This window comes from Stegostoma tigrinum, chromosome 11 (assembly GCF_030684315.1).
Source record: "Stegostoma tigrinum isolate sSteTig4 chromosome 11, sSteTig4.hap1, whole genome shotgun sequence".
Lineage (NCBI taxonomy): Eukaryota > Metazoa > Chordata > Chondrichthyes > Orectolobiformes > Stegostomatidae > Stegostoma > Stegostoma tigrinum.
The window spans coordinates 63,915,994-63,936,709 of record NC_081364.1 but is presented as its reverse complement, the minus strand read 5'-3'; the positions used below and the strand labels follow the sequence as shown (position 1 = coordinate 63,936,709).

Sequence of the window (20,716 nt, the reverse complement as noted above, 5' to 3'; positions counted from 1 at the left end):
TGCCAGGATATGACCATCACCAATTAGAGACAACCTAACCACTGCCCCTTGACAATCAGTGGTGTTACTATCGTTGAATCTCTGCTATCAACATTCTGGGATTATCATTAACCAGAAACTCACTGGACTCATCACATTAACACAGTGGATACAAGAGCAGGTCAGACACTAAGAATACTGCGGTGGGTAGATCACCTCCTGAATTCCGAAAGCCTGTCCACTCTCTACAAGGCACAAGTCGGGGTGTGGTGGAATACTCCTCAGTTGCCTGGATGAGTGCGGCCCCAACAACACTCAAGCTTGACACCATCCAGGAAAAGCGATCTACTTGATTGGCACTACATCCACAAGCATCCACCCCTCTACCGTGAACACTCAGTAGTAGCAGTGTGTATTATCTACAAGATGCACTGCAGAAATTCACCAAAGATCCTCAGGCAGCACCTTCCAAAGCCACGACCACTTCCATCTAGAAAGACAAGGGCAGCAGGTATATGGGAACACCACTACCACCTGCAAGTTTCCCTCCAAGCCACTCTCAATCTTGACTTGGAAAAATCCTTCACTGTCACTGGGTCAAAATCCTAGAATTCTCTCACTTAGGGCATTATGGGTCACCCCACAGCAGATTGACTATAACAGTTTAAGAGCGCAGCTCACCATAGCCTTCTCAAGGGCAATTAGAAATGGGCAATAAATGCCGGTGAGCCAGTGACGGCCACATCTCATAAACTTTAAAAATAAATTAACTCCTCCTACTCCTGAGACTGTTTGCCCATCTGATCAAGGTCCTATTGTACTCTGAGGCAATCTTTGCTCTCCACTACACAACCAATTTTGTTATCATCTGCAAAGTTACTAACCATACCTCCTATATTCACATTCAAATCAGTTCTGTAATACTCGTATATATAGTTCCAGCCTTGGGTGTGTATCTGTGTCGAGATCCACCGACTGCTCCAGTTTCCTCCCCCAGTCTAAAGATGTGCAGATTAGTTGGATTGCCCATGATAAATTGCCCTGTGGTGTCCAGGGATGTGCAGGCTAGTTGGGTTAGTTATGGTAACTCTGGGGTTATGGGAATATGTGGGGGCTGGGTTTGGGTGAGTCTGCACCAGGAGGTCAGTACAGACCTCTTTCTGCAATGTAGGTATTCTATGATTCTCTCATTCTAGTTAGACAGAAAATATTAAATTCTACAGGGAATTCATTGAATCCACAGCAAGGAAACGAATCATTCAGTGTATCAAGTCCACACCAACCCTCTGAGGAGCATCCCACTCAGACCCAGACTCTACTCTATCCCTGTAAGCTTGCATTCCCCATGGATAACATACCAAACCTATACATCCCTGTAAACTATAGGTAATTTAACATGGCCATTCCACAAGCCTGCACATCTTTTGATTGTGGGAGGAAACCAGAGTACCCAGAGGAAACCCCCACAGACAAGGGGGAAGACTTAAACGCTGAATGGTAAGGTCCTGGGTAGTACTGCTGAACAAAAAATACTTTGGTGTACGGGTTCATACTATGAAAGTGAAGTCGCACGTAGATTGGAGAGTGAAGAAAGGTATGCTTACCCTTACTGGTCATTGTGTCGAGTATAGGAATTGGAATGTCATGTTGCGGCTGTACAGGACATTGATTGAGACACTTTTGGAATTCTGCATTCATTTCTGATCTCCCTCCTAAAGAAAGGATGTTGTGAAATTTGAAAGAGTCCAGAAAAAATTTAGAAGGATGTTGCAGGGTTAGAGGGTCTGAGCATTAGGGAGAAGCTGTATAGGCTGGGGCTGTTTCCCTGGAGCAGCACAGGCTAGGGAGTGACCTTATAGAGGTTTATAAAATCATGGGGTGCAAGCTCCACATGGATTGTCACCCAAGGCTGAATTGAACCCGGGTTACTGTTCTATCCAATTGTTTAGAGTCAAATTAGGACAAACCCAAACCTCCATTTGAGGTGAAGTTGTCAACCATTTCCACTGGCAACATATGAAATCCATCAGAAAAATGTCCATGATAAGCTGAAGTACTAGACTAGTAACTCCACATTAGTCAAATGCATGTATTCTTGTCATGTGACTTTGCCATGCAATTGGAGTTAGGCTATGCTTGAATGCTAAATTTTGCTGAGTTTGAATAGGCAGTAACTGCACAGGAAGCCAATAACAAAGAGGAGCAAGATGAGGCTAACCAGCTGAATGATGAGACACTCCTCATTTGACTGCAGGAGCCTGCATGGTAATTGCAGAGAACAACCATGGAAACTTAGTCTAAAGTGGATGACGCCATGCGGAATGCAAAAGGAATTGATAAATGGGACAATCATGGATGTAGTACGCTATTGAACTGAGGAACCCATTGACCCTATAGGTTCCAGTGAATGATAGATAACAAGGTGTGTAGTTGGATGAACACAACAGGCCAAGCAGCATCTCAGGAGCACAAGAGCTTACGTTTCGGGCCTAGACCCTTCATCAGAGAGCTGGCCCGAAACGTCAGCTCTTGTGCTCCTGAGATGCTGCTTGGCCTGCTGTGTACATCCAGCTACACACTTTGTTATCTTGGATTCTCCAGCAACTGCAGTTCCCATTGTCTCGGATCCAATGAATTCCCATTTGTGTGTTTCCTTGGCTGAAGCCATAAAGGCATTTGGAGTTTTGCATTGCAGCAGGAAAACCTGGAAAATCACACTTCACTGTGTTGACTGCCTTTTTCCAATATTCACAAAATTTCTGAATTAAAACATTACAGAAGTCTTTCATATGAATATTGCAGGATTTGCAAGTAAGTTCGATTATGTTATAGCGGTCATCTTATTTAACAAATATATCCACATTTGTTATGCAGCCCAAAGGGGAAACATTTCAAATTACAAATTACAGAAAGTATAACTAAAAATTTTTCCAAAATGTTTTTCACTTCAAGGTGCCCCAAATCATTTTCTGGTAGTCTTGATTTACAACATATGTTCTTTGAGACTGTTCAGCCATTTCTAAATAAACCATTATTTAGTTATGTTTATTCTACTCCCTTTGGATTTAAATAATAAAGACACAGTCTAAACAGTCGGAAGATTACAGTAATGCACATTTCTAAATTGATCTTCTAGTTCTCTACAAATACTTAGTTACTATGCATGTAATTGCATATTCTAGTTCATAGGGAGAGGAATTTTACCTGCAGTAGAAGAAGAAAATTAAACAATAAATAGGAAATTATATCCAGCTGCATGGTTATTATATCCTTAAGTAGTCACTAAAGCTAATAAAAATGAACCTTATCCAGATGTGTGCGAATTGCAAGCTTTGGAAACTGACACCAAATTAAAAGTGCAAAATAAGATCAGGATATGTAATATTAATTGCTCCTAAAATACTCAAGACAGCTATTCTAATGTTGTGCTGGCCGTCAAACATATGTTGTCATTTTTGAATCGTATTTGAGAAATGAGCAGTCTTTTAGGCAATCCAGATTGATGACCGGTCTGGTGATTCAATTTTTCTGATAAGAAATGCTTTACATTTAGCATAAGATATAGGAGCTGATGTAGGCTGTTTGGCCCATTGAGTTCTTTCCTGTCATTCAGTAATATTATGGCTGATCTAAGAATCTTCAACTACAATTTCCTGCCTTTGCCCCATAACACTTGATTCCATTAATGATTAAAAATCTGTCCATCTCAGTCATGAATATTCTTAACGATATAATCTCCACAGTGGTCTATGGTAAATAATTTCACAGATTCATTACCCTCTGAGAGAAGAGGTTTCCCCTTTATCTCTTTAAATGGGATGACCCTTTACTCTGAGATTATGCCATTCAGTCCCAGACTCTCCCATCAAGGGGAACAACCTTTCTGAATCTACCCTGTCAAGACTCTGAAGAATTTAATATGCTTCAATAAGAAGATCCTTCATTCTTCTAAACTGCAGTGAGTATAAGCCCAACCTACTCAATCTCTCCTCAAAAGAAAATGCCTCCGTGCCTGGGATCAACCTACTGAACATTCTCTGGACTGCCACCAATCCTACTATATCTTCCCTTGGACAAGGGGACTAAAACTGATCACAGTATGATAAGTATGATTTGACTAGCGCCTTGTATAGTCTTCTAAAAATCAAAGTTTTATTTTTTATACTCCAAGTGTATTGTTGGTTACATTAGTTCAATATGGCTAAGCTGTTCCAGTCTCCAGATTGCTGGAGACAATTTACATCCCAAAATATGTGCATTGTAGCATTTAAGCTGATGCTGGTGTAATTTAGCATTCATTGCACATTAAATGCCAATTCGGATTAGTAGTTTGAACGTGTTTCAGAACATTTGCCATGTTTCAGTAGTGATAACCAGTCAAAACTGTGCAGTGAGCATCTTTATCTGCAATGTGTAATGTAAGCTTTGTTCATCACGCTGCTGAGGTTTTTTTATTGCCAAGCTTGCGAAAAGACAAATGGATAAACAACATCACTGCTGTGTAATGCGTTATTCAACAAAAACTCATGAATGAGAAATGGACATTGGGCCTAGCAAGTTTATTTTTGTGGACACTCTATAATTATGGTATTTGTGCAATCAGTTTAATGGCCCAGAAAGCTTAATTAGCGAAAATTAATCAAAAAGGTCAAACCTTACATTTTACTGTATAAAAATTTTTCTTTTCAGATGCAATAATGAAAAAAGATGCCTTTTTAAATCAGTAAATAATAGCAACTGCTGAAGGTGCAACACCTGCCCATTTACCCCCTCCCCCTCTAGTGTCCAAACGTACCTTCCAGGTGAAGCAGCACTTTATCTGTACTGCCCACGATCTAGCCTATTGCAATCGCTGCTCGCAATGTGGTCTCCTCTTCAGTGGGAGACGAAGCATAGATTCGGTGACTGCTTCGCAGAATATCTACATTCTGCTTGCAAAAAGACCCTGAGCTTCCAGTTGCTTGCCACTTTAATTCACCATTCTGTTCCCTGGCCAAGATCTCTGTCTCAGGGCCTTGACCCAAAACATCAACTTTCCTGCTTCTCTGATGCTGCCTGGCCTGCTGTGCTTATCCAGCTCCTCACCTTGTTATCTCTGTCTCAGGCTTGTTGCAGTGTTCCAGTGAAGAGTGTGCAAGCTGGAAGAATTACACCTCTTTCTCTGCTTGGGGACCCTGCAGCCCTCCAGACTCAATATCGAGTTCAATGATTTTAAGGCCTAAGCGCTCCCAAATCCTAGCCCCCTGCCCTCCACACCAGGACTTGTTATCACATAGCCTGCCATTACACACCACCCATTGTTAGCTGGTAACAGTCTCCATCAACAGTTATTTACCCTCCTAGCCAAGTTGTTACCAACTCCTTTGTCTATCAAACTATTCTTCTCTCTCTTTGGGCTCTATCCCCACCAATCATTTACACCTTATCCCCTCTCCCCACCCTATCTTCTGTGTATAAACCAACATTTTCCTGGCTACCAGACCTGAAACGTTAACTTTGATTGCCAGACCTGCTGAACTTTTCCAGCAACTTCTGTTTTTGTCCCTGTGGAACACCACTGGGCACAGGCATCCAGTCCGAAAAGCCACCTCTGTATCTGTCTTCTGCCATATAGCTAATTTTGTATGTAATTGGCAAGCTCACCCTGAATCCCATGAGACTTAACTTTACTTATGAGTATACCACGTGGAACCTTGTCAAAGGCTTTACGTACTGCTCGGCCATCATTAATCTTTTTGGTAACTTCCTCAAAAAACTCAGTCAAATTTCTGTGACACAATTTTCCGCACTCAAAATCGCTGACCATCCCTAATCAATTTTTGCCTCTCTAACTGTCCATAAATCCTATCTTTCATAATCACTTCCAACAATTAATCCACAACCGAAGTCTGACTCTCAGATGTGTAGTTCCCCGGTTTCTTTTTACAACCTTACTTAAACAAAAGTACAACATTAGCCACCCTCCAGTCATCAGGCACCTCACCTGTAGTTAAAAATAATGCAAATATTTCTTCAACGGTTCCCATAATTTTCCCCCTAACTTCCCACAGCATTCTGGGATGCATTAGGTCAGGTGCCAGAGATTTATTCACCTTGATATTCTCTAAGACCTCCTGAACTTTCTCTTCTGTAATGTGAACTGTTTTTAAACATCGAAATTTATTTCTCATCATTCTGTAGACTCAATTTCTTTCTCCATAATAAAAACTGGCACAGAATATTCATTTAACATCTCTCTTATTTCCTGTGATTCAACACAAAAATGACCTCCTTGATCATTACGAGGTCCTACTCTGTATTTAGTTACTCTCGTATTAATGTATTTGTAGATTATTTTTAGATTATCCTTAACCTTATCTGCCAATGCCGTTTCATATCCCGTCTTTACCTTCCAGATCTCTTTCTTAAAAATGGCCCTATACTCTCTATATTGATTAAGAGATTCAATTGAACAAAGTTGTTGGTGTCTGAAATAAGATACTATTTTATTCATGATTAGAACTTCAATATCTTTATTCAATTGTTGTTCCTTAATCTTACCAGCCTTACTCGACATTAACGGGATCATAATAACTCTGAACTCTCGTCATCACACTCTTGAATGCCTCCCACTTGTCAAACGTCCTTTTGCCTGTGAACAGTCTACTTTTTTTGTGCAGTGTTTGGTGAATGTTCCATGTGGATTCTCAGATCAAAGCCTGTATTTGTTGGCTCTTTACAAGTGTGCTAAATAATGCAAGTGATTGTTTTAAGTTCACTTAACTGTTAAATTGTGAGAAAATAATCTATTTTGTCAAAACTAGTTAATTTGGTATTCACCTCTTCCTGTTCTCCGTTGACAGGCTAGTAAAATAGCCAGCTTCTATTTTTACAGATTATTAGCAATTAATTGCAGTATTACAAAGCCACAGATTGCGTTTCTTTTTCATTCTGGTAAGTCTCTTTTCGTGATTAAAGCTGCTTGCACCTTCGGCAATAAAATTACTTTGGTCACTGGAGGCAGTACTGGATTTCTGACTTTGTTGTCAAACACAGTTTCCTGACCATATTTATTCTTTGATGGCCTGCAATTACTTTCAAAGGACATCATTTAACAAGGTAAAAATAGGAAACAACAGCTTTTTAATTTGTTCAAGAGATATGGGAATTGTAACAAAGTTTAACATGTTTTATCCATCCCATTTGCCCAGATAAGTCATCTCATCATGATTATTCTCTTTGTTGGGAAATCTAAAACAGATCCCTTCAAATTCCAGACTGCCGTCAAACGACACTGTGAAGTACACACACTAACACACATGCATGCAAGCCATCACACACCAGGTATCTGCAGGTCAAGCTTCCACCTCTTCAGTCACAAGAAGACCCATGGTAAAAACCTACCATTCTGAGTAGCTGCCATCCTTAAATTGAGAGACAGCTGACAATGACTGAACACATGAGAAGGTGCTACTGAGCTGCAGTTTTGAACTGTTTCAATCTGTATGGTGAGTTAATCCCCACAGTGTCGTTTAGTAGGCAGAATGAGGATTTTGAGCAGTGATAATATATCAAGTTTTGAGAAGATTTGTAGCTCAGGTTGAGGTTCTGGATGTGAGTTTGCTCGCTGAGCTGGAAGGTTCGTTTTCAGACGTTTCGTCACCATTCTAGGTAACATCATCAGTGAGCCTCCGACGAAGCGCTGGTGTTATGTCCCGCTTTCTATTTATCTGGTTAGGTTTCCTTGGGTTGGTGATGTCATTTCCTGTTCTTTTTCTCAGGGGATGGTAGATTGGCTCCAAATCAATTGATTTGGAGCCAATCTACCATCTCCTGAGAAAAAGAACAGGAAATGACATCACCAACCCAAGGAAACCTAACCAGATAAATAGAAAGCGGGACATAACACCAGCGCTTCGTCGGAGGCTCACTGATGATGTTACCTAGAATGGTGACGAAACGTCTGAAAACGAACCTTCCAGCTCAGCGAGCAAACTCACATCCGGAGTGATAATATATGTCGAACCCAGAGTGGTATTTGTGTTGGAGAGGTTATTGCAAATGGTGGTATCCCCTTGCACTTTTTGCACTTGTTCTTTTCTGTGATCAAGGTCACCGGCTTTGCAAGGTACAGTTTAAGAAAATCTACCAAGCTACTGCACATCCTCCAGCCATGGCACACTGATGTGTAAGGAATATTTAATGTGTGGATGGGATGCTTTGTCCTGGATTGTGTACATTTCTTGAGTGTTTTTGGAGCTGCACTTAACAAGGGAATATTCCATAAAGCTCCAGATGCTTTGTGCCTTGTAAATGTTGGCAAAGGCTTTTTGGAGTCAAGAGGTGAGACGCTGTTCACAGAATACCCAGACTTTAACCTATTGTTCAATTCGTATTATTTAGATGTCTGGTCCATTTAAGTTTTTAATTATTGGTCACCCTCTTGAGAACGTTATTGGAGGATTCTTTGTTGGTAATGCTATTGAATACCTATTGCCAGTATCATTCTTATACTTAACACATTATCTTTAAGAAGAGAGAAAACTTTTAAAAGTTTTTACTGTAAAAGCTATAAATACTCGCCAATCAACTACTGCATTCATGTCATGTTATGGTTCACGATGAGATTCTCCCACTGATTTCGCTGGAGGTAATGCTCCTGATCTGCACTGAGCTCCCACTTTGAACCAAATTACCAGATATGTTCACTTGGCCTCTGTCTCACTCAGGCAAAGCGCCTTTCACATCGATTATGCTCTTTATTGTCATGCCATTTAAAAATCCCTTTCTTGTAAAGCATTGATTAGTCATTTTTTTTTAGCCTCCTGCTTTAGTAATCAACATGTCATTCATGCGAAGGAATTCTGCTGTTTGCTAGATAACTTCCAATCTCTGGCAGCTGCCTTTTTAGTTAGCCTTTTTTTATTAGTTCTGGGTCTGAATCTAACTTCCACTCTAAATCTTCGTCAAGTTTAGTTTTATTGGTTGATTTTGAACTTCAAACCAAATTCTCGAAGATGCTCGCTCAAGTAGAGGCTCCTTCACACTAATGGTGCTCCTCATTAGGAGTCGGCTTAGGGCAGTCACTATTGTCTTCTCTGGAATTCAGCTGCTTTGATCATGTTTAAACCAAGGTTGTAGTAAGGTCTGGTTTTGTTTGGACCTTGCAAATCACAAACTGAGCATCAATGTATCATGTTATAGGTCGATGAATGTTGTTTGACAACACTGCCGACAATCCCTTCTCTCACTTTGCTACTTTAACCTAATGAAGCGATATTCAGGCAATTATGAAATCTGTCGTGTTGATGTGAAATGTTTTAGCTGAATAAAAACAGATCAGCTACAAATTTAGTGAGATCTAGAATAGGATTTTTAGCACATTGAGATCCATAATTATCTCACAATCAAAATCAAGTCCCATTACTCCACAAGTCAATGCAGATTATAGGTAACTAATTGAATCACTAACATGGTTAATTTAACTGACTTTGAAAATTAAAATAAAAGAAAATCACTCCAAGTTTCATCAAAAGAACAATAAAATTAAAAAAAACTGGTGTGTCTTAACCGTGAAGAGTGCAGGGAATTTGATAACACGATATTCAGTCTTTGTCCCAATCTTGTGGATGTTTGTGAGAATATGCCTTAATAGTTATCTTGAGAGTCTGATCATATCTGTTGTGAGATCTCTCCAAAGCTCCCTGTTTAAGGATGTAATGTGGTGGACTTCAACTTTCTTAAACCCAATTTACTGCTAATGTGCTGAAAGATATGAAGTTAGAGCCTTGGTCTGATTACATTTCAGTTGGTAGTCAATGACAAATAAAAAGTTATTTTTTCCATCTGGATTTTAGCTATAATTGTCCTCAGAATAGCTTATAAAAATTGATTTATCTTTTCCATTAATGTAAGGATTTACTGATGCCTTGCTTTCATTTTTCAGTAACAGTCCTACGCAGCCCTAATAATGAAATACTACTGAATGGTTCTTCAGAAACTGGCATGTGTACCAAAAGAGATAACCAGGTGTAGAGCTGGATGAACACAGCAGGCCAAACAGCATCAGAGGAGCAGGAAGGCTGATGTTTCGGGCCTAGACCCTTCTTCAGAAAAAAGGTCTGAAGAAGGGTCTAGGCCGGAAACATCAGCCTTCCTGCTCCTCTGATGCTGCTTGCCCTGCTGTGTTCATCCAGCTCTATGCCTTGTTATCTCAGATTCTCCAGCATCTGCAGTTCCTACTATCTCTGCGTACTGAAAGTGTTGATTTGAATACTTGTTGAGGTTTTGTGATTGATGGTTTACTGAATTGTGCTATGTTGTTCTGAAATCTTGGCTGTTATTCCTCATATAAGCTGTTGAGATGTTAATTTACTGGAAAATCTTTCAATTTTAAATTACTGAGCTGGTAAAATTCAGCCACATAGCACAATTCTATCTGACAGTCAGGTGTAAAAATGACCTGAGGGGATTTCAGATCAGGCTATCAGTCAAAAGTGATCAACTAGCACAAAACTGATTGTAGCAATTTGCCCTAAATGTGTGTCCAGTTCATATTTTGCTGAAACAGTCATTGATATCAAATAGCACAAAGGGGCATCTCTTTTTCTTGTGTGTGTCTTGGGCAACCTTTGCATGCACAAACATAGTGAGTCATGTGAATGAACCCTATCATATATACTACCCGGCAGCTCATTGCTCTTAAACAAATCTAGCAACTTTTTTTTAAGCACAGTTCAGAAAAAAAATCTTGAATGGTCAAACTGAGTGACAGATCCATTGGATTCAAATTTGGACTGATAATTAAGGATGGTATTTTGTTGAAACCGGTCAGTTTTACAGATACACAAGTCCAGGTTAGCCTGCAGACCTCCTAATGCTATCAGACATTCGGAAAAAAAGTGGACAAGGCATTTGGAACTGGTTTGTTTTGGGTTAGCTGGGAAAAGAAAAGTTTGGACTCAGGAAATATGTCAAGGCAAAAAAAAAGTTGCCGTAGTCCCAGGTGATCAAAGCACTGCTCTCTCATTAGAAAGAGATGACCACTGCTGGTTTAGCCTGAGGATCACAATGAAATTGAGCCTTGCTATTCCTGGTGCAGTAAGTGAAAGATTTTGTAAAAGTAAGCAAAATTGCCCAATTTACCCATCATTTGGACTCAGGTTGACAGAACGCCTGGGCCTGCTTTCTATACTTAACAAGAGTTATTTTTTAGTATGAATGAATTGATTCTAGTTACAGGCAAACAATTCCGAACCATCAACGTATAACTCCACTAGTTGCATCTCTAACTCTGATATAAATTACTCCCCACACACCCATACAGAAAGGCACAAACAGCAAAAACAAACACACCAATGGGATTGGTAGAGGGAAAGACTGGGAAGGCCGTTCAGTGTTCATTGAGATGGCCCTTGTGGCTCGTCAAATCATGTTGTTCCTTACTTGCCTTCTTCAGACATTTTCATTTGCTTGAAGAACGTTCAGCATGGTTGTTTAAAACTTATAAACTTACTCATTAAGAATCACTGCTTACAGCAACTGCTGAGGGAAATATAAACTGGCTTTTCTTCAGGCACAATGCATTTTTTAACTGCTGCAGAGAAAAGAGACAGCTTCTCCCCTTATGAGATCTGATGACTTTTCCTGAACATTTACACCCTGAAAGTAGTCAGTTACCTAGGAGCAAATTGCAAAGTTGTTGGCAGACAAAAGACTTTTGTTATTGATAACTGGCCACTAGTCCACAGAAAAATCATCCATGTTGCTGGCCAAAGCTCCATTTGCACTCAGACCCCTGGCCCCAGCTCATCTGTAACCAGATTTCCACTACTTGTTGAATGATCAGATGTGTTAGCAGAACTCACAATGGGGTATCAGGTTACGTGCTTTGTAAAGCTGTAGTAATCCTTCACAAATCCTTGGTTTCAAAACAGTCCACAATCAAAAATACAGTAAAATAAAAAGACACAGTTGCTTTACAAAAGATTAAATACTGCCAGTTCTGCTTGTTTAGGTGGTTCTCAAATATCACATAGTATTATTAATTTATATTTATTACAGGAGAGGTATCCCAGTGTCCTGTTCAATATTTATGTTTATCTAATATAATTAAGAACCTATTACCATGTTACGTATTTCATAGCCGTCTGTGGGCTTTCATTGTGTGCAAATATGCTTTTGCGTTGTCAAACAACTAGACCAGAGGTCACTTTTAAAAATATTTAATTGACTGTGTTGTATGTTGGGACGTTTTGGATTATGAATAATATATAAATGAAAATTTTCTTCATTAACCAAAGCAGACTATTTAAGACATATGACCAAGGTCTTCTGTTCTTCTATTACAGTCTTATTTCTTAGTGTTGTTAACTGAAACATGATGTCAAAATTCATAACTGCTAACAGTACTTGGCTTTACAGTTTTATTACCACCCTTTCCTCCATAGTTGTTGACTGACTGACTTCAAGTTATGAGTTACCTATAATTTTCTCCATTTCTGTATTTGCAAAGCCAGTTATACCCTTTATGTCTCCTGTCAAAAGCTTTGAACCAGGTATTCCAATTCTCTCCTGCTTCCTGGATCTCATGTTAAATTTGACCATGTGTGATATTGATGCAATTTCTGGCTCCAATTTAAGCATCCAGTTTTACATCCAGTCCACGACTAAGGTCACTCAGCTCCTCCACAAGATGATCCCAGTCCATGCCCACTTCATCGCCATTATTAAAATATGCATGCATGCCTTTTTAATTTCCAAGTTGATGTCTCTTGTTTTTTCCTCACTAACTTCCCAAAGTACAGCTCGTACAACTTCAGTGCACTGTCACTTTTATTCCTCCATATATTCCAACTATACTATCTGCATTCTTTCCCATACAAACTCTCCCTCTGTCTCATTATCATCCCTAGTTTTTAAGTCTTCCTTCAACCTTGGAATTCAAAATCTTTGTTTGCGCACTCTGTAACATTATCTAATCCTTGTTTTGCTCACATCAATGAACTATGGTTTGCTGTGAAACTAGTATTCCACTGTCAGTGACTTAACTTCCGTGCAGCTGAGCATATATTTATGCTTCTATTTACTGTTCCATTCCTGTCTTTAATGTTTCTAAAAGCTAACATATCACTATTTGATTCCTCTTCTCTAAACCGTTATCCTGTGTTGAAGCAAGTTGGCATGTTTTGCTGTTGATGTTGTCCTAGAAATGAAAGCAGAACTGAAAGGTAAAGCACAGTATCAGACTAAATGAATTATCACTGTTTAATAATGTTAAACTATGCATATACACAAGTTGATATGCTGAACAATAGGGGTGTGTCGCCCAGCTGGGGTGAAGGTGGTTGTGACAGGGAGCAAACAAAACACATACAAAAAGAAGTAGATGTCAGTGAATTGTGAAGCAGCTCTAAAATTCAGCTACACAGTATCAGAAGTAGACTCTTGCTGCAATTCATAGAAAACTATTAGGAGGGGCAAGTTGAAGAAATGAATAATATCCCTTTACTCTGTCCTTATCAATTAAATAAATCCAGATGTAAACACTTACTGTAATAGTATACAGTAGTAATATTTTAATCAGTAAATTAACATCCATTTGTATTCCTTGGAAGAGAAAGGCCTAACTCTCAACTAGCCAAATGAATGTACAATGTTCTGATGCTTCTGCCCCTTGAATTCAAAAATTGAAAGTATTACCAAAGCACAAACATCATAAATACAAGAACAACATATTCATGGAATAGACTGAGCATTCCCACTGAAATAAATATATGTTGGACTTTCAGGCTATTCTGCCAACCAGTACAAACGAAAGGAACAAAAACACAAGTTGCTGGAAAAGCTCAGCAGGTCTGGCAGCATCTCTGAAGAAAAAGTCAGAGTTAATGTTTCAAGTCCAGTGACGACAATTTAAAGTCCTCACAACTTTAAAGTGATCTACTTTAGGACATGGAAGATTAACTGGTCGTATGAGAATGTTCCAAAAGCATATCATCAGTTAATGAGTACTTTTGGTAGTGACCGCAAAGAACACTACACCTAAAATCTCCATGGCTACATAGATTTGGAGAAATATTTACCTTCTAAAGTATGCATAAGCGTCACAGAACAAGCCTGAATTGCCATCTGGACTGTTGCTCAAACAGTTTGATATTAGGTCACTTGACAATTTTGCAACATTCTGTGAATTCGTTATCTTTTATTCTCTTATGCTACGCATTTGATAAAAGCCAAGAATACTGTGTGAATGTTACATAAGCTATAAACTGTAATCACAGACATTTTTACAGTTGCTTTAAAAAGTAGCACTAACTCCAAAATCATCATAAAGAAGCTCGCCTTTTTTAAATAAAATCTTCCATTGTAAGCATACAATTCATCTCATTTACTGTGTACAAATTTTCAGTACACGAGTAAATCATTGAACATTATTACATTATCACATTATTGAAGAATTGATGACATGGTAATATGCAGCAATCACCAGCAGGCATGGAACAACATCGACCAAAATGCGGAATGCAGCAGTAGCATTGAGTGATCAATGGGTAGTGTACAGAAGTAATCAACAGGCAGCTGTGACCAAGTGGTAGTGTATAGCGTTATCCAAAAGGTGCATGTAGCTATGAGCAGGAGGCAGCATACAGCACTGATCCACATTTAACATACAACAATGACCAAGAGGCAGTGCACAGCATTGACTAACAGCACACAGTGGTGTCCAAAAAGCATTCTACGATAGTGGCCATGATGTACCATGCAATCTTAACCAAGAGAGATCTCGCAGTTTTGATTATCAGGCAGTGAGTAATATTGAAAAATACACAGCATATGGAAATGTGCAGAAATTACTGGTATAAAGTAGTATAAAGGTGGGGATGAATCCTCCAAGAAAAAACAAAATTGCTGAAAATGTTACATTAAAGCTATAATTACGCTACTGAAGAGTGTGCAGAGTAGAGTGAGAACCAGAACAAGGAGAACATTTCTACTCTGCTGAACAATAATACTTGCACAAACGCTGACACAGCCTGGTTGAATACAGGCAATACAAATTAGCAACTACATTTCTTAAAAGGGTGAGCACTGAAAATGTTAATTGGGTCAGGGATTCAGTATGGTCACTCTAGCAGAAAGTCATTCAGTCATCCATTGATTCCAATTATCCTAAACTAGCCCAACTCAAAACTAAAGATTAACATTGTGTGATGTGCCTTTCTAAGATTGTGGTGGTGGATGATGTTCCCACGGCACCTTCCCATGTAACCACAGAAGGTGCAACAGCTCCCCCTTCACCATCCAAAGGCCTAAACTGTCTTTCCAGGTGAAGCAGCATTTCACCTGTACTTCCTCCAGTCTAGTGTATTGTATTCGCTGCACCCAATGTGGCTTATTGTACATTGAAGAAAGTAAACACAGATTGGGTGACTGCTTTGCAGATGACCTCCAGTCTGTACGCAAGCATGACCCCAACCTTCCTGTAGCCTGTCATTTTAACGCAGTGTCTTACTTGCATGCCCACTTGTCCGTCCTTGGCATGCTGCCATTCTGCAGCAAATCACAGCACAAACTGGAGGAGCAACTCTCATCTTCAAATTAGGCAGTTTACAACCTTCTGGGCTCAATGTTGAGTTCAACACCTTTGTATTGTGAACCCGTTCCTTCCCTTTCTTTTAGTTCTGCTTGTTATATTCTCTGTCACCCTCTCTCCTCTTCCTCTGTGGGATTGTGTGTTCTTTCTAGTCTGGTAGTTAAACAGAACATTGTTCTACTGTTCTCACATTCCGATCATTTAATTTGAACAATCAACTTCCTTTTGCCCCCCAACACTCCAACACCACCCCCCTCCCACCACCACCATCACCCTCCTATTGCATAAATGCTGCCCCTCCACACTTCACGTCAGTTCTGATGAATAGTCATTTAGACTTGAATCATTAGCTTCCCTTCTCTCCGTGGATGCTGTCTGACCCACTGTGATTTCCAGCATTCGTTGTTTTCAGTATAGATTCCAGCATCTGAAGTAATTTACTCCTACTAGGTGTGATAATCCTTGTGCTATTGGAAGAATGCATTTTATTTTTGTGCAATGTCCCATCAAGACCAACTATTCAGAGCATTCTGAAAAAAAGGCTAATATGTTTCCTGATTCTGATGTCATTTCTGAGAAATGCCCGTGGTCTAAGGTTAACATGTGGGCGAATAGAAATTGTTAATATTTTCTGTGTTCCATGAAGGAAATCTGCCATTCTCACCTGGTCTGGCCTACATGTGACTCCAAACCCACAGAAGTGTGGTTGGCAATTAGGAATGGGCAGTAAATGCTGCCTAGCCAGTGATGCCCTCATCCCATGATGAATAAAGAGATGTTTCTTGATTAGATCAAATTGTTGACAACTGTGGACTGATGGAACGTAGTGCAGGCAAGGTTCAGTTCAGATGGAAATCTGGTTCCAGGGTCTTGGAAAGTAGTCACAGATAAGCATTTTAGAATTTGCAAGGTAGACAAAGTACTGAAATGTTGCAAAATTATTAGATTCTCAAGCATAGCAATCAAGAGAGAATTTCAGGAAAGAGAGACTTGCCTTTACTACAAGTTTTGGAGGTTTTCTCCTTCTGACTCCCTAGATTTTTGAAACAGAAACTAAGACAAATAAGGGTTGCTCAGCAGCCAATTATACAGAGCCCCATGGTTTTTCACAACCAGGTTTTCCAGCGATTAAAGAAATGCTACCTTTTATCGTCAAAAAGCTTTCTTTGGCTGTTTTCCAAAAGTCACTTTTTTTTTGTAATCGGCAGATGGTCTAACTGACCAGAATTTATCCAAGTAGTTTAACATCTTCCAATATTCCACTCAAAAGAATTTGCAAATTTAAGGATCCTTGATGGGTTTAGCGGGCAAGAGTATGGCAGATAGTTTTCACTGTGGGAAAATATGAGTTTGTCCAATTTGCTGAGATAAAAAAAGTGACTGAATATTATTTCAATAAAGAGAGAGTGCAGAATACCCCAGTATAAAAAAGTTTGGGTCTTCACCAAAGTGAGTACAAAATGCGAACATACATGTGCAGCGAGTATATGGAAGGCAGATACAACGTGGGAGCTCTTGCATGGAGACACATGTATTGATGAGACCGCACCTAAAGTACTGGAAACAGTTTTGGTCTCCTTACTTAAAGAGTACGTACTTGCATTGGAAGCAGTTTAGTGAAGGTATACCAGGTTAACTCTTGAGGGGTTGTGGGGTTGTCTTATGAGGAAACAGTGACTAGGTCTCTCAGTGGAATATAGAAGAATGAGAAATTTCTTTTTGAAATATTAAAGATTCTGAATGGGCTTAAATCAAAAGTCACTGAAAGGATGTTTCCCCTCATGAGGGATCTGGAATTAAGATGAAGATGAGGAATCTTTGGAATTCACTACCCCAGAGATCTGCAGTGACTGGGTCCTATAATATATTCAAAACTGAAGTGGAGAGACTTTTGATTTCCAAGGGAATCAATTAATAGGGGACAGACATGAAATTGGATCTGAGGCTGTAAACATTCATGATATTATAGCATGTCATAGAAAGCTCGAATGACCGACTGGCCTACTTACTATAATTTATTTTCTCCTTGTATTTATCTGCATTAAATTTTGGGGTTTGTAATCACAGTTACCTAATTTATGCAGCTGATCAATGGTAAGCCATTTTCAGATAATTTATTGAGTTGAAATAGCAGCAGTTTAGATATGATGAATTATCTAATTGAAGAAAGGAAGAAAATTTACAGTCTCTCACAGATAAGAACACATTACTAGCCGTTAAGGCATTCTGTAGAATGAAGAAAAGAAGTGAACGCAAGTTTTGAAGTAGAGAGGTGTTTATCTCTGAAATTTTGTAGTCTTTGGTGGTGACAGACTTTGTTTTTCTATTGAACTCCTGGTCTTCTCCCAGAAAGCTCATTCTCCTGGACTGTCTTGTTCTCGCACTCACTTTCCACCAATCCCTGTTAATATATCTTATTTAGGGGCCTGGTAATCTATGCTTTTCAATCAACTGTCAGAATTCTTTTGGCTAATGACCATGGGCAGCTACTCATGATGCCCTGATGATCATTGACCCTTTTCCTATGTTCAGCTGAGGGCTAATTTACCATTCTAACTAAGAATGAAAACTGATTTTCCCAAACAATACATCGATAATAAAGTACATGTAGTGCATAAATATGCAAGTTCAATGCAGCTGTATGACCCGAGTAATTCATGCAAGCTTTCCTTTTGCTTTCGTAAGCTAAAAATTTAGAAAGCTAGTTACTTCTGTAACATGCAGTTAAATGAGATTTCATGCTGCACAATAAAGACTAAGTTTTTCAGCTTTAAAGGGACCCCAATCTTCAACATCTGTGGTGAAGTTTTTTTTTGTATTTACTCATGAAATGGTTTGTTGAAGCTTCAACCCACTGATGTACACAACAAGTCAATTATGCTTCACTGCACCACTTGGACTAATCCATGTTGATTGTAAACAGAGACAGCATTTGTTTTCTGCTTCACTAATTGTTAGTACTGCTGTTGACCGTTTCAACTTGAATCATCAATTCAGTATTATTGATGCTTTGAAAAATACAACAAAACAATTACTGGTTGACTCTTTTTGACTTTAATGGCCAAACCTTACTTTAGAAATACTAGAATATTAATAACAGATGCAATTTTAATGCATAAATCAGTGAACCTGTTCAGGAAATTAAGAGCTATGCTGTGGATTGTGATTCTCTGGAACTTTCTCGTCAGTTTATTGTAATAAGTAGTTTATGTCTCATCCATGATTTTCGTGATATTTTTGAAACTTGCAAGGTTTGCAAATTTATCACCCATTAAATCTTCTTAATAAAGTGACAATTCTTACTACAGCACCTGTGACCCATAATGGAAACAGTGGAAACTGAAAATTTTTTTATTCCTATATTGGTTTGTTAGGAAATTGTGAAAATATCACATTTAATTTCTGTGTTTTTGTTTGTTTTTCTGTTCTATCTTTTAATCTAATCCTGTTTTTTCTTAATTTCTCTCTACGTAACCTGTTTCATGCCAATTTATCCACTCTACTTCAGCTTCCTTTTCTGTCATTTCTCTGTCTCCTTACGAATCCTTAAATCTCTTTAAGGGAATGTATTTTTGATCCTGCTGTAACTAAGGTCTCGGGTGCACTATTTTCCTGGCACACCCATATACCCAGCTCCCATCCCTTCATCTTGTTTACGTCTTGTTGATGTTACTGATGCTGCTCCTCTTGATGTTCATAAAAGGTCCAAGGTACAGCTAAGTAAACTGTGCCCCCTTGTACTAGATACCCAGAAGGGAAACACATCATCTTAGTGTTTACCGTGTCAAACTTACTTAGAATCCTGTATATTTAAATGAAAACATCTCTCATTCTTCTAAACATCAATGAGTAAAGGCATGACGTGCTTATCCTTTCTTTCTAACACAATCCTTTCAAGCTATGAATCAGTCTCCTCAATCTTTTCTGAATTGCCTGTATTGCTTTAGCGTGTTAAACCTGTCGCTTATTCACTTTAAATTTCATCTCCAAATCTGCTGATGCCTTTGTCCTGTTTGTCTCCTAAACTTCACCAATATCGTCTTCTAAACCTCCTAAGCCTGTCAGTTTGACGAGTCTCTATTTGTACCTTGTCAAAGTTTGAGATTGTGTCCTCCCCTCCCCATACACATCCAAAGTTGCTGATGATTTGAGCCCACCACTTTTAATCCTGCTTTTGTCCTAACAACACCCATTTATCCAAATTCAGTATTTTCTGCCTATTAATCTACTTCCCATCAACACTATAATGTTTTCTCCTGGTGAATTTTTCTGATAAACCACTTTCATCAACACATAAAATACTTTGTAAAAACCCATTTACATTTTTTTCTGTACACTAGTTAGTTAACTATCTATCCAACTAGTCACTGCTTCAAAATACATTAAAATTGTTAAATCTACTTGACTTTAAGAAAGCTGTACTTAAAAACTATATTAATCCATGGTCAAATGCTCCTGAGTTATAGCTCACAACATGAGTTCTATGTTCCCAGATTTATCCCCCTTCCTTGTCTTGAACAGAAGTATTTAACAATCTGCTGTATTGTAATATGACACATTGCATACTTTAACAGAATTGCAAAATGGTTGCCAGTGACGCTAATTTCTGTGCCTTGGATTTTCTCAAATTCAAAACAACAACTGGAACATAAGCCTTGAAAAATTTCTACTTAAATAAACTAGGTACCCTCCATTTCATTAAATATTTTACGAATCCATTTAAACAAAGACTGTATCAGAAAAACTGGCCAAGAAAACCTTAATTATTCATATGGCAAGCCTCATAAGTGAAGCCTTTGGGTTCTGTAGAGTGTAGGTATTAAATCTGGCAGTAAACATTCAATTCACTGCTGTACAAAACTGTCAGCATGTTCGACCAGTCACTCTTTTTATGCTGTGTCTCCAACCTGATGAGTTTTAAGAGCTTGTTGGTAATCAAGTTTGGAAACACTTACTTTTATTGATTATTATGGGCAAATGTATGTTTCCTTTCACAGTTTGCCTTCGACTTTGTTCCAGTTATGCCAACAAAGTTAATGTCGTTATACTTGGGACCATACTGTCTTAGAAAAATGAATCTGATTCCAGAAACAAATATGTCATAACATAGCTATTTGGGGAATGATAGCATTAATACCAATGTGAAAAGGAATGCTGCAGAAG

General features: G+C 38.8%; 1 protein-coding gene across 6 annotated transcripts in view; it reads left to right on the top strand.

The window, feature by feature from the left end:
- The window catches only part of dock3 (dedicator of cytokinesis 3), a 1,242,443-nt gene that overhangs the window by 660,459 nt on the left and 561,268 nt on the right, over nt 1-20,716 (top strand). The window contains exon 1 of one of the 6 annotated variants that reach the window (XM_059649509.1): nt 3,992-4,085. The exons of the other annotated variants lie outside the window; for them this stretch is intronic. The gene's annotated coding sequence lies outside the window, so the exon portion shown is untranslated. Of the gene's footprint in view, nt 1-3,991; nt 4,086-20,716 lie in introns of those variants that run through there. 6 annotated transcript variants of the gene reach the window in all.